This window comes from Nerophis lumbriciformis, linkage group LG25 (assembly GCF_033978685.3).
Source record: "Nerophis lumbriciformis linkage group LG25, RoL_Nlum_v2.1, whole genome shotgun sequence".
Taxonomy (NCBI): domain Eukaryota; kingdom Metazoa; phylum Chordata; class Actinopteri; order Syngnathiformes; family Syngnathidae; genus Nerophis; species Nerophis lumbriciformis.
Window position 1 is genome coordinate 41,263,342 of NC_084572.2, and position 15,917 is coordinate 41,279,258.

The 15,917-nt window shown below is 39.3% G+C and overlaps 1 protein-coding gene across 8 annotated transcripts in view; it reads right to left on the reverse strand.

The window, feature by feature from the left end:
• Nucleotides 1–15,917, reverse strand: part of rbm47 (RNA binding motif protein 47) — a 166,702-nt gene that overhangs the window by 77,669 nt on the left and 73,116 nt on the right. The window contains exon 3 of one of the 8 annotated variants that reach the window (XM_061984425.2): nucleotides 6,260–6,348. The exons of the other annotated variants lie outside the window; for them this stretch is intronic. The gene's annotated coding sequence lies outside the window, so the exon portion shown is untranslated. The remainder of the gene's footprint in view (nucleotides 1–6,259; nucleotides 6,349–15,917) is intronic. 8 annotated transcript variants of the gene reach the window in all.

Below are 15,917 nucleotides of genomic sequence, written 5' to 3' on the forward strand. Positions count from 1 at the left end.
CGCGGGGGCAGCAGCCTAAGCAGGGAAGCCCAGACTTCCCTCTCCCCAGCCACTTCGTCCAGCTCCTCCCGGGGGATCCCGAGGCGTTCCCAGGCCAGCCGGGAGACATAGTCTTCCCAACGTGTCCTGGGTCTTCCCCGTGGCCTCCTACCGGTCGGACATGCCCTAAACACCTCCTTAGGGAGGCGCTCAGGTGGCATCCTGACCAGATGACCGAACCACCTCATCTGGCTCCTCTCGATGCGGAGGAGCAGCGGCTTTACTTTGAGCTCCCCCCGGATGACAGAGCTTCTCACCCTATCTCTAAGGGAGAGCCCCGCCACCCGGCGGAGGAAACTCATTTCGGCCGCTTGTACCCGTGATCTTGTCCTTTCGGTCATAACCCAAAGCTCATGACCATAGGTGAGGATGGGAACGTAGATCGACCGGTAAATTGAGAGCTTTGCCTTCCGGCTCAGCTCCTTCTTCACCACAACGGATCGATACAGCGTCCGCATTACTGAAGACGCCGCACCGATCCGCCTGTCGATCTCACGATCCACTCTTCCCTCACTCGTGAACAAGACTCCGAGGTACTTGAACTCCTCCACTTGGGGCAAGATCTCCTCCCCAACCCGGAGATGGCACTCCACCCTTTTCCGGGCGAGAACCATGGACTCGGACTTGGAGGTGCTGATTCTCATCCCAGTCGCTTCACACTCGGCTGCGAACCGATCCAGTGAGAGCTGAAGATCCTGGCCAGATGAAGCCATCAGGACCAAATCATCTGCAAAAAGCAGAGACCTAATCCTGCAGCCACCAAACCGGATCCCCTCAACGCCTTGACTGCGCCTAGAAATTCTGTCCATAAAAGTTATGAACAGAATCGGTGACAAAGGGCAGCCTTGGCGGAGTCCAACCCTCACCGGAAACGTGTCCGACTTACTGCCGGCAATGCGAACCAAGCTCTGACACTGATCATACAGGGAGCGGACCGCCACAATCAGACAGTCCGAAACCCCATACTCTCTGAGCACTCCCCACAGGACTTCCCGAGGGACACGGTCCAATGCCTTCTCCAAGTCCACAAAGCACATGTAGACTGGTTGGGCAAACTCCCATGCACCCTCAAGGACCCTGCCGAGAGTATAGAGCTGGTCCACAGTTCCACGACCAGGACGAAAACCACACTGTTCCTCCTGAATCCGAGGTTCGACTATCCGGCGTAGCCTCCTCTCCAGTACACCTGAATAGACCTTACCGGGAAGGCTGAGGAGTGTGATCCCACGATAGTTGGAACACACCCTCCGGTTCCCCTTTTTAAAGAGAGGAACCACCACCCCGGTCTGCCAATCCAGAGGTACTGCCCCCGATGTCGGAAAATCTATTCCCAAGTAAAATCATGGCATGATAACTTAAAAATAAAGACAATGTATTTGTTTAAAAATAGAACAAACACTTTTTTCTTATTGCGGTTAATAATATTTTATCTTCATTTGTCGTTATTTATACTTTCTGAATAAACGGTGTGATAATCAGTCAAATAGCGGTTACAAAGAATTGCTATGGCGACACCCAGTGGACACATTAGAAAACAGCAGTTTCTTTCATTTAAAAAAATTACAGCTCATTTTTACACTTAGCAAACTCCTCTGGCAGGCCGGATAAAAGCTGTTTGTGGGCCGTTTGACACCCGTGTTGTAACTACTTCGTATTGGACTATGGCCAAAATGTGTGGTATCAACCAAAACTAATGTCAAGTATCAAACAACAGAAGAATACGTGATTATTAGGGCCCGCAATGGCCCATTGCAAAAATTAGGGCCCGCAATGGCCCATTGCAAAAGGACTCCCACAGGGAGTCCTTATGCAATGGGACATAAGGACCTATTGTTATTGTAAGGTTTTATTATTCTTTCTTTCTTTCTTCTTCCGCCGCCTCTTCGAGCACTAATTTGACCCATTTAACATGCTTCAAAACTCACCATATTTGACCCACACATCAGGACCTGCGAAAATTGCCTTTTAATAAAAAAATTAAACCCCAAAACTCAAAATTGCGCTCTAGCGCCCCCTAGGAAGAAGAAAAAACTACGCTGCCTGTAACTCCCACTAGGAAGGTCGGAGAGACATGAAACAAAAACCTTTATGTAGGTCTGACTTAGACCTCAATTGTACATCTTCGGGCTAAAATCAACAGGAAGTTGGCAATTCCCCCTTCAAGACAAAAAAGTACTAAAAACAGTCACTTTTGCCTCTTTGAGCTGTAATTTGACCCCCTTAACATGCTTCAAAACTCACCAAACTGAACACACATATCAGGACTGGCTAAAACTGTGATCTAATGAAAAAACCTAACCCCAAATCTAAAAATTGTGCTCTACAGCAATTTTTTAATAAAACGCACAAAAAAACTGCTCCTCGGATGAAAAATCTGACAAAACTGCCTGTAACTCCCACTGGGAAGGTCGGAGAGAGATGAAACAAAAACCTCTCTGTAGGTCTCAATTAGACCTACATTTCATAAATTGACAACCCCCAGCAAAAATCAACAGGAATTTTGCTATTCCCCCTTCAAAACACATTTTTTGTAAAAACCGGTCACCTTCCTTCAAAAACGAACTCCTCTGAGCGCGTTTGTCGTTTCGCCTTCAAACTAACACAGGAGAGAGATTGAACCCTTGTGATTACAACAACAGAAGCGCTTTTTAATTAACTGCTCCGGTTTTGATTTTATGACCCTTCAAAGACCCGCTGCGCTGATGCTGCTGCAATGCTGGTTTTTTAAGATGGCTGCTTAAAAGCAGGAAGCACCAACGTGCCCACACAATGCAGACAAGGTAGGTACACTAGACAAAAGTCTTGGGACACTTCAGACTACAAGTAGACAAAAGTATTGGGACACTTAGGACTAGCACCTGCCAAATACGCGGGCCCGAACAACGCTGCTTGCAGCTTTAATTAGGGCCCGCATGGCCCATTGTATAAGGACTCCCAAAGGGAGTCCTTATGCAATGGGACATAAGGACCTATTGAATTTGTAAGGTTTTATTCTTTATTCTTTATTCTTCCGCCGCCACATTAAACTGTAATTTGACCCACTTAACATGCTTCAAAACTCACCATTTTTGACCCACACATCAGGACCTGCGAAAATTACCTTATTTAAAAAAAACCAAACCTCAAAACTCAAAATTGCGCTCTAGCGCCCCCTAGGGAAAAAAAAAACTAGACTGCCTATATCTCCCACTAGGAAGATCGAAGAGACATGAAACAAAAACCTGTATGTAGGTCTGACTTAGACCTAGTTTTCATAATTGTATATCATCGGGCAAAAATCAACAGGAAGTTGGCAATTCCCCCTTCAAGACAAAAAAGTACTAAAAACAGTCACTTTTGCCTCTTTGAGCTGTAATTTGACCAAAACTCACCAAACTTAACACACACATCAGGACTGGCTAAAACTGTGATCTAATGAAAAAACCTAACCCCAAATCCTAAAATTGTGCTCTACAGCAATTTTTTCATAAAACGCACAAAAAACTGCTCCTCGGATGAAAAATCTGACAAAACTGCCTGTAACTCCCACTGGGAAGGTCGGAGAGAGATGAAACAAAAACCTCTATGTAGGTCTCACTTACACCTACATTTCATAAATTGACAACCCACAGCAAAAATCTACAGGAAGTTTGCTATTCCCCCTTCAAAACAATTTTTTTTTTAAAAACGGTCACCTTCCTTCAAAAACGAACTCCTCTGAGCGCGTTTGTCGTTTCGCCTTCAAACTAACACAGGAGAGACATTGAACCCTTGTGATTACAACAACAGAAGCGCTTTTTAATTAACTGCTCCGGTTTTGATTTTATGACCCTTCAAAGACCCGCTGCGCTGATGCTGCTGCAATGCTGTTTTTTTAAGATGGCTGCTTAAAAGCAGGAAGCACTAACGTGCCCACACAATGCAGACAAGGTAGGTACACTAGACAAAAGTCTTGGGACACTTCAGACTACAAGTAGACAAAAGTATTGGGACACTTAGGACTAGCACCTGCCAAATACGCGGGCCCGAACAACGCTGCTTGCAGCTTTAATTATTATTATTATTTGAACAGAAGTGTAGAGAGAACACGTTAAAACTGAATAAAAAGTGGATATTAACAGTAAATAAGTAGATAAATAATGACTAGAAAATTCCCGCGGAAATTTTAAAGGGCCTGCTGTCTGTGCCCTGGACCTATGGCCGGGGTTCGTCGGAAGTTGCCGTACTTACAAGATGGTGCCGAGTGTCTGAATCCGTGAGTTTTTGGTGTAACCGTACAAAATGAGCTGTAGAGCTAGCCTAAAATATTAGCATGCTTGCATTAAAAAGTAACACATAGCATGTGTGGTATCAACCAAAACTAATATAAGTATCAAACAACAGAAGAATAAGTGATTATTACATTTGAACAGAAGTGTAGCTAGAACACGTTAAAACTGAAAAAAAAAGTGGATATTAACAGTAAATAAGTAGATAAAGTAGATTAATAATAACTAGAAAATTCCCGCGGAAATTTTAAAGGGCCTGCTGTCTGTGCCCCGGACCTATAGCCGGGGGGTCATCGGAAGTTGCCGTACTTACAAGTGTCTGAATCCGTGAGTTTTTGGTGTAACCGTACAAAATGAGCTGTAGAGCTAGCCTAAAATATTAGCATGCTTACATTAAAAAGTAACACATGGCATGTGTGCTAACGATGGCATGCTAACAGTTAGCGTGTCTAACATATCAAGTAACACGGCTGTAAGGTGTGAAGAAACAGCAGAAAAAAAGTTAGCATGCTAAAATTAGCTTGCTAAGTGTCACCTACCAAGTCGTTTGACTCTGGAGTAAACGGAAGCAAATTTAGCTGAAAAGAAATCAAGCTAATGTTAGTATGCAAGCACGCTAATGTTAGCATGCTATCAGTTAGCTGGGTGTCAAAAGTAAACAAGTGTGTAAACAAAATGAGACGTCATCTTGTCTTTTTTTGGGCGTTTGTCTCGGAGCAATCGTCCATTAAAAGGGTATGTACCCATTTTTTTTTTTTTCATTCGTGAATAGCGTCACTCTGGTAACGCGGGTTGCGGGCTATAGAGCGTTTTCTATTCGGGCTCCAGTACTATGGAATGTTCTAGCAGTAACAGTTAGAGATGCTACCTCAGTAGAAGCATTTAAGTCCCATCTTAAAACTCATTTGTATACTCTAGCCTTTAAATAGCCCCCCTGTTAGACCAGTTGATCTGCCGTTTCTTTTCTTCTCTCCTCTGCTCCCCTTTTCCTTGTGGAGTGGGGGGGCACAGGTCCGGTGGCCATGGATGAAGTGCTGGCTGTCCAGAGTCGGGACCCGGGGTGGACCGCTCGCCTGTGCATCGGCTGGGAACATCTCTACGCTGCTGACCCGTCTCCGCTCGGGATGGTGTCCTGCTGGCCCCACTATGGACTGGACTATTATGTTGGATCCACTATGGACTGGACTCTCACAATATTATGTCAGACCCACTCGACATCCATTGCTTTCGGTCTCCCCTAGAGGGGGGGGGGTTACCCACATATGCGGTCCTCTCCAAGGTTTCTCATAGTCATTCACATCGACGTCCCACTGGGGTGAGTTTTTCCTTGCCCGTATGTGGGCTTTGTACCGAGGATGTCGTTGTGGCTTGTGCAGCCCTTTGAGACACTTGTGATTTAGGGCTATATAAATAAACATTGATTGATTGATTGATTGAACATGAAATGTTACAAACCCAAGGTACCGCCGTAGGCGCAAGTGAGACCTTTCCAATGGTATAACATATGTGGGGGTTCGTTGGCCGATCCGGCTCGTATTAATCGTAAGAGAAACGTGCGGAACTACAAGAATAAAAGTTGAAGTATGAGCAGGCCCATAATGATAATAATAGGTGACACAATATGTTACTGCATACGTCAGCTAACTAATTAGGAGTCTTTGATTACTTACTACTAAAGGACAAGTTTAGTACGTTCACTATTTTATTTAAGGACTAAATTGCAATAATAAACATATGTTTAAAATATCATAAGATTTCCTTTTAAAACAAAGCCAGTAATGACCTTTTTTTTGTGGTCCCCTTTTATTTTGAAAAGTATCTAAAAGTATAGCGACATACATTTTGGTAAGGGTAAAAATAGCGTCATCAAAGACACAGAGTCAAGAAAAACCATCAGATTGCTCACTGACCGTGGTCACCTGTCACTGCAATCGCTCGGAAAGGTGGAGAAAGAGGAGTGAAAGGTGAAGTACCTGAGGGCCACACAGACGTCGGCAGAGGTGAAGAAGACCTTGGGAGTTCTTCCGGGGACGTTGTGCTCGCCCTGCCTGCTGCACACGCACTGAGGAGGTAGGTAAAGGTGTTTACTCTTTGTCAATGGGCCTAAGAGGAGAGGCGGGGCCACATGGGGCAGGTAAACCCCCCACACACACACACGCACACACACACACACACACACACGCACACACATTGCCATGTTTTTGTAACCTCTGTCTCAGATGATAAGCCAGAAGGAAGAAGAAGGACTGAAGGCAATCAGGGTCAAGCTGTGTGTTTTTTTTCACTCGTAAAAAAATGAGTTTGGAAAAGTTATTTCCACTGCAAACTTGGTCAAAAAATACACAGAATTGTTAGGGCAGAGGCGGAGTAGAGTAGCCAGAAATTGTACTCAAGTAAGAGTACTGTTACTTTAGAGATTTCTTTACTCAAGTAAAAGTAAGGAGTAGTCACCCAAATATTTTACTTGAGTAAAAGTAAAAAGTATGTTGTGAAAAAACTACTCAAGTACTGAGTAACTGATGAGTAACATACACACTCATATATATATATATATATATACGACATATACGACAAATCAGGTCAAACCACAACAAAACAATTGCAAATGAGCCGTCGACCCCCGGACAGAGCGACTCCAAAACCAACAAAGGCTGTAACTGTCGAAAGAAACCTGATTGCCCTCTCAACGGGGGGTGCTTACAAACATCAGTTGTCTACCAATCTAAGGTAATACGCAAGGACATTAACACATCCGACACATATGTAGGATTAACCGAGGGAGAATTCAAAACCAGATGGAACAATCACAAGGCTTCTTTCAGGAACCAAAACCTGCGGAATACCACAGAACTCAGCAAACACATTTGGGACCTCAAAGACAATAATGTTGAATATTCAATAACATGGCAAATTCTTGCATCCAGCACACCTTACAATAGTGGTAATAAAAGATGCAACCTATGCTTGAAAGAGAAACTGTTTATTATTTACCGTCCAGACCTGTCATCCCTCAACAAGCGCAGCGAAATTGTAACAACATGCCGCCATAGACGGAAACACCTCCTAGGTAACACATGAGCCAATCACCACGCCCCTAGGCCAGCCTGTACCCACCCACTCTGTGCCCTATATAAACCATGGTATGCGAATGCTCCCATTAAAATCTCCTGACGATTGAGGGTACCCCCCCTCATGAAACAGGCCTGTAGAGATGAAATAGTCTTGTGATTTTTTTCCCCACACATACATATATTGCGCTCTACTACGGTATCGAGCAATATTTTTTGGATAACCTTATTAAGACATATATATATATATATATATATATATATATATATATATATATATATATATATATATATATATATACACACACACACATATATATATATATATATATATATATATATATATATATATATATATATATATATATATATATATATATATATATATACACACACATATATATATACAGGTAAAAGCCAGTAAATTAGAATATTTTGAAAAACTTGATTTATTTCAGTAATTGCATTCAAAAGGTGTAACTTGTACATTATATTTATTCATTGCACACAGACTGATGCATTCAAATGTTTATTTCATTTAATTTTGATGATTTGAAGTGGCAACAAATGAAAATCCAAAATTCCGTGTGTCACAAAATTAGAATATTACTTAAGGCTAATACAAAAAAGGGATTTTTAGAAATGTTGGCCAACTGAAAAGTATGAAAAGGAAAAATATGAGCATGTACAATACTCAATACTTGGTTGGAGCTCCTTTTGCCTCAATTACTGCGTTAATGCGGCGTGGCATGGAGTCGATGAGTTTCTGGCACTGCTCAGGTGTTATGAGAGCCCAGGTTGCTCTGATAGTGGCCTTCAACTCTTCTGCGTTTTTGGGTCTGGCATTCTGCATCTTCCTTTTCACAATACCCCACAGATTTTCTATGGGGCTAAGGTCAGGGGAGTTGGCGGGCCAATTTAGAACAGAAATACCATGGTCCGTAAACCAGGCACGGGTAGATTTTGCGCTGTGTGCAGGCGCCAAGTCCTGTTGGAACTTGAAATCTCCATCTCCATAGAGCAGGTCAGCAGCAGGAAGCATGAAGTGCTCTAAAACTTGCTGGTAGACGGCTGCGTTGACCCTGGATCTCAGGAAACAGAGTGGACCGACACCAGCAGATGACATGGCACCCCAAACCATCACTGATGGTGGAAACTTTACACTAGACTTCAGGCAACGTGGATCCTGTGCCTCTCTCTCTTTTCATTTGGCCAACATTTCTAAAAATCCCTTTTTTGTATTAGCCTTAAGTAATATTCTAATTTTGTGACACACGGAATTTTGGATTTTCATTTGTTGCCACTTCAAATCATCAAAATTAAATGAAATAAACATTTGAATGCATCAGTCTGTGTGCAATGAATAAATATAATGTACAAGTTACACCTTTTGAATGCAATTACTGAAATAAATCAAGTTTTTCAAAATATTCTAATTTACTGGCTTTTACCTGTATACACACACACACACACACATATATATATATATATATATATATATATATATATATATATATATATATATATATATATATATATATATATATATATACATACATTGATATATACAGTATATCATTTATATTTATTTATTTTGCCGTTTTTGTTTACATGTTAAAGGTGTTTTAATGAATATACATGCATGTTTAACACATATAGATTCCTTTCTTTCATGAAGACTAGAATATAAGTTGGTGTATTACCTGATTCTGATGACTTGCATTGATTGTAATCAGACAGTAGTGATGATAACGTCCACGTTTTCAAATGGAGGAGAAAAAAAGTTCCTGCTTTCTGTCTAATACCACATGAAAGTGGTTGGTTTTTGGCATCTTATTTGTCCAGCTTCCATATTCGTTTTTATACACTTTACAAGAAATACATTGGCGGCAAACTCCGTAGCTTGCTAGCTTGTTTGCGCTGGCTTTCGGGGACTCTTGTTTTGAAAGCGCAGGCGCGATGGAGCGGCACTTTTATTGTGAAGACAGGAACTGTGCAGTCAGTCTTTAGGCTTTTGACGGGATGTACGGTTGAAATAAAAAAAGGGTCTTTTTTTCCTTCACACTTTTGATTGATTGATTGGAACTTTTATTAGTAGATTGCACAGTACAGTACATATTCCGTACGATTGACCACTAAATGGTAACACCCGAATACGTTTTTCAACTTGTTTAAGTCAGGTCATGTGACCGCCTGGCTCTGTTTGATTGGTCCAACGTCACCAGTGACTGCATCTGATTGGTGGAACGGAGTGAACGTCACCAGTGACTGTATTTGTTGAAACGCAGGCACTATGAAGGTCTGTCTGACAGACCAAAACAAACAAAGCGTGCATTAACAGATCGATAAAAATGAGTAGCGAGTAGCGAGGTGAATGTAGATAAAAGTAGCGGAGTAAATGTAGCGTTTCTTCTCTATGAATATACTCAAGTAAAAGTAAAAGTATGTTGCATTAAAACTACTCTTAGAAGTACAATTTATCCCAAAAGTTACTCAAGTAGATGTAACGGAGTAAATGTAGCGCGTTACTACCCACCTCTGGTTATTACGATTAATCGAAACAACAGAGTACAAATCCAAGCTTTTTACTCATTAAAGTAATTTTGAGCCCTTAAAAACAGAATAAAAATGGAAGCTTTTTTCGAATCGAACTAATTTCAAGCCCTATTGCAGCAGCTGTGTGGAAACTATGTCACATACAGTATATGAAGTATCAGGCTCTTTGTCCGGTCCACATTTTATTAGTTACACTCATTGAACGATTAATCGAAAAAAACCAAATAGAAATCGAAGCTTTTTTCTAATCGAACTAATTTCAAACTCTATTGCAGCAGCCGTGTGGAGACTATGTTTTAAGTATCAGGCTCTTTGTCCGGTCCAGATTTGATACATTTTATTAGTTACACTCATTGAACGATTAATCGAAAAAACCCAAATAGAAATCGAAGCTTTTTTCTAATCGAACTAATTTCAAACTCTATTGCAGCAGCTGTGTGGAGACTATGTTTTAAGTATCAGGCTCTTTGTCCGGTCCAGATTTGATCAATTTTATTAGTTACACTCATTGAACGATTAATCGAAAACACCCAAATAGAAATCGAAGCTTTTTTCTAATCAAACTAATTTCAAACTCTATTGCAGCAGCTGTGTGGAGACTATGTTTTAAGTATCAGGCTCTTTGTCCGGTCCAGATTTGATCAATTTTATTAGTTACACTCATTGAACGATTAATCGAAAAAAAAACAAATAGAAATCGAAGCATTTTTCTAATCGAACTAATTTCAAACTCTATTGCATCAGCCGTGTGGAGACTATGTTTTAAGTATCAGGCTCTTTGTCCGGTCCAGATTTGATCAATTTTATTAGTTACACTCATTGAACGATTAATCGGAAAAAACGAATAGAAATCAAAGCTTTTTTCTAATCAAACTAATTTCTAACTCTATTGCAGCAGCTGTGTGGAGACTATGTTTTAAGTATCAGGCTCTTTGTCCGGTCCAGATTTGATCAATTTTATTAGTTACACTCATTGAACGATTAATCGAAAAAACCCAAATAGAAATCGAAGCTTTTTTCTAATCAAACTAATTTCAAACTCTATTGCAGCAGCTGTGTGGAGACTATGTTTTAAGTATCAGGCTCTTTGTCCGGTCTAGATTTGATCAATTTTATTAGTTACACTCATTGAACGATTAATCGGAAAAAACGAATAGAAATCAAAGCTTTTTTCTAATCAAACTAATTTCTAACTCTATTGCAGCAGCTGTGTGGAGACTATGTTTTAAGTATCAGGCTCTTTGTCCGGTCCAGATTTGATCAATTTCATTAGTTACACTCATTGAACGATTAATCGAAAAAACCCAAATAGAAATCGAAGCTTTTTTCTAATCAAACTAATTTCAAACTCTATTGCAGCAGCCGTGTGGAGACTATGTTTTAAGTATCAGGCTCTTTGTCCGGTCCAGATTTGATCAATTTTATTAGTTACACTCATTGAACGATTAATCGAAAAAAAACAAATAGAAATCGAAGCTTTTTTCTAATCGAACTAATTTCAAACTCTATTACAGCAGCCGTGTGGAGACTATGTTTTAAGTATCAGGCTCTTTGTCCGGTCCAGATTTGATCAATTTTATTAGTTACACTCATTGAACGATTAATCGGGAAAAAAACCAAATAGAAATCGAAGCTTTTTTCTAATCAAACTAATTTCAAACTCTATTGCAGCAGCCGTGTGGAGACTATGTTTTAAGTATCAGGCTCTTTGTCCGGTCCAGATTTGATCAATTTTATTAGTTACACTCATTGAACGATTAATCGAAAAAAAAACAAATAGAAATCGAAGCTTTTTTCTAATCGAACTAATTTCAAACTCTATTGCAGCAGCCGTGTGGAGACTATGTTTTAAGTATCAGGCTCTTTGTCCGGTCCAGATTTGATCAATTTTATTAGTTACACTCATTGAACGATTAATCGAAAAAAAACAAATAGAAATCGAAGCTTTTTTCTAATCGAACTAATTTCAAACTCTATTGCAGCAGCCGTGTGGAGACTATGTTTTAAGTATCAGGCTCTTTGTCCGGTCCAGATTTGATCAATTTTATTAGTTACACTCATTGAACGATTAATCGGAAAAAAAAACCAAATAGAAATCGAAGCTTTTTTCTAATCGAACTAATTTCAAACTCTATTGCAGCAGCTGTGTGGAGACTATGTTTTAAGTATCAGGCTCTTTGTCCGGTCCAGATTTGATCAATTTTATTAGTTACACTCATTGAACGATTAATCGAAAAAAAAACAAATAGAAATCGAAGCTTTTTTCTAATCAAACTAATTTCAAACTCTATTGCAGCAGCCATGTGGAGACTATGTTTTAAGTATCAGGCTCTTTGTCCGGTCCAGATTTGATCAATTTTATTAGTTACACTCATTGAACGATTAATCGAAAAAAACCAAATAGAAATCGAAGTTTTTTTCTAATCAAACTAATTTCAAACTCTATTGCATCAGCCGTGTGGAGACTATGTTTTAAGTATCAGGCTCTTTGTCCGGTCCAGATTTGATCAATTTTATTAGTTACACTCATTGAACGATTAATCGAAAAAACCCAAATAGAAATCGAAGCTTTTTTCCAATCGAACTAATTTCAAACTCTATTGCAGCAGCCGTGTGGAGACTATGTTTTAAGTATCAGGCTCTTTGTCCGGTCCAGATTTGATCAATTTGATTAGTTACACTCATTGAACGATTAATCGAAAAAAACCCAAATAGAAATCGAAGCTTTTTTCTAATCGAACTAATTTCAAACTCTATTGCAGCAGCCGTGTGGAGACTATGTTTTAAGTATCAGGCTCTTTGTCCGGTCCAGATTTGATCAATTTTATTAGTTACACTCACTGAACGATTAATCGGAAAAAAAAAACGAATAGAAATCAAAGCTTTTTTCTAATCGAACTAATTTCAAGCCCTAAAAGCTTTTTTCTAATCAAAGTAATTTCGAACTCTATTGCAGCAGCCGTGTGGAAACAATCTGCATATATTAAGTAAAGCATTCCACCTTCAACATATTCCACTCATCCTGGACATTCAAAATATCATTTTTCCAAGTTCAAAAAAATTCCAGGAATTCCCCAAATTCCCGTTTTTTTAAATCTCTTTATTGACCCCTTTTTCTGTCGACTACTCCTCCCACATTTTTCAACCCACTTCAACTGTTCCACCGTCAAAACATTCCTCTTAATCAGGACAAAAAAACAAGTTGTTTTTTGAACCGTAAAAATTCCCGGCTTTCCCGAAATTCCAGTAATTAAAAAACTGTTACTACTTCAACATTTGTCGACCGATTTGAAAAATTCCAACACCAACCAATTCAGCTCATTCAGGACATTTATGCTATTAATCCTTTAAAAAAACAACAACCCGCTTTTCCCAAAATTCCCAAATTTCCAGGGAGTTCCCATTGAAATGAATGGGACATTTTTCCAAGTTGCACAATTCCCACATTTTTCAACCTATTCAAAGCATTCCACCTTCAACATTTTCCACTTGTCCTGGACATTCAAAATATCATTTTTCCAAGTTCAAAAAAATTCCAGGAATTCCCAAAATTCCCGATTTTTTCAATCTCTTTATTGACCCCTTTTTCTGTCGACTACTCCTCCCACATTTTTCAACCCACTTCAACTGTTCCACCGTCAAAACATTCCTCTTAATCAGGACAAAAAACCAAGTTGTTTTTTGAACTGTAAAAATTCCCGGCTTTCCCGAAATTCCAGTAATTAAAAAACTGTTACTACTTCAACATTTGTCGACCGATTTGAAAAATTCCAACACCAACCAATTCAGCTCATTCAGGACATTTATGCTATTAATCCTTTAAAAAAACAACAACCCGCTTTTCCCAAAATTCCCAAATTTCCAGGGAGTTCCCATTGAAATGAATGGGACATTTTTCCAAGTTGCACAATTCCCACATTTTTCAACCTATTCAAAGCATTCCACCTTCAACATTTTCCACTTGTCCTGGACATTCAAAATATCATTTTTCCAAGTTCAAAAAAATTCCAGGAATTCCCAAAATTCCCGATTTTTTCAATCTCTTTATTGACCCCTTTTTCTGTCGACTACTCCTCCCACATTTTTCAACCCACTTCAACTGTTCCACCGTCAAAACATTCCTCTTAATCAGGACAAAAAACCAAGTTGTTTTTTGAACTGTAAAAATTCCCGGCTTTCCCGAAATTCCAGTAATTAAAAAACTGTTACTACTTCAACATTTGTCGACCGATTTGAAAAATTCCAACACCAACCAATTCAGCTCATTCAGGACATTTATGCTATTAATCCTTTAAAAAAACAACAACCCGCTTTTCCCAAAATTCCCAAATTTCCAGGGAGTTCCCATTGAAATGAATGGGACATTTTTCCAAGTTGCACAATTCCCACATTTTTCAACCTATTCAAAGCATTCCACCTTCAACATTTTCCACTTGTCCTGGACATTCAAAATATCATTTTTCCAAGTTAAAAAAAATTCCAGGTAATTCCTAAAATTCCCGATTTTTTCAATCTCTTTATTGACCCCTTTTTCTGTCGACTACTCCTCCCACATTTTTCAACCCACTTCAACTGTTCCACCGTCAAAACATTCCTCTTAATCAGGACAAAAAAACAAGTTGTTTTTTGAACCGTAAAAATTCCCGGCTTTCCCGAAATTCCAGTAATTAAAAAACTGTTACTACTTCAACATTTGTCGACCGATTTGAAAAATTCCAACACCAACCAATTCAGCTCATTCAGGACATTTATGCTATTAATCCTTTAAAAAAACAACAACCCGCTTTTCCCAAAATTCCCAAATTTCCAGGGAGTTCCCATTGAAATGAATGGGACATTTTTCCAAGTTGCACAATTCCCACATTTTTCAACCTATTCAAAGCATTCCACCTTCAACATTTTCCACTTGTCCTGGACATTCAAAATATCATTTTTCCAAGTTAAAAAAAATTCCAGGTAATTCCTAAAATTCCCGATTTTTTCAATCTCTTTATTGACCCCTTTTTCTGTCGACTACTCCTCCCACATTTTTCAACCCACTTCAACTGTTCCACCGTCAAAACATTCCTCTTAATCAGGACAAAAAAACAAGTTGTTTTTTGAACTGTAAAAATTCCCGGCTTTCCCGAAATTCCAGTAATTAAAAAACTGTTACTACTTCAACATTTGTCGACCGATTTGAAAAATTCCAACACCAACCAATTCAGCTCATTCAGGACATTTATGCTATTAATCCTTTAAAAAAAACAACAACAACCCGCTTTTCCCAAAATTCCTAAATTTCCAGGGAGTTCCCATTGAAACGAATGGGACATTTTTCCAAGTTGCACAATTCCCACATTTTTCAACCGATTCAAACCATTCCAACTTCAACATATTCCACTCATCCTGGACATTCAAAATATAATTTTACAAGTTCAAAAAAATTCCAGGAATTCCCATTAATTTCACCCTTTTTTCTGTCGACTACTCCTCCCACATTTTTCAACCCACTTCAACTGTTCCACCGTCAAAACATTCCTCTTAATCAGGACAAAAAACCAAGTTGTTTTTTGAACTGTAAAAATTCCCGGCTTTCCCGAAATTCCAGTAATTAAAAAACTGTTACTACTTCAACATTTGTCGACCGATTTGAAAAATTCCAACACCAACCAATTCAGCTCATTCAGGACATTTATGCTATTAATCCTTAAAAAAAAACACAAAAAAACCTGCTTTTCCCAAAATTCCTAAATTTCCAGGGAGTTCCCATTGAAATGAATGGGACATTTTTCCAAGTTGCACAATTCCCACATTTTTCAACCTATTCAAACCATTCCAACTTCAACATATTCCACTCATCCTGGACATTCAAAATATAATTTTCCAAGTTCAAAAAAATTCCAGGAATTCCCATTAATTTCACCCTTTTTTCTGTCGACTACTCCTCCCACATTTTTCAACCCACTTCAACTGTTCCACCGTCAAAACATTCCTCTTAATCAGGACAAAAAAACCAGTTGTTTTT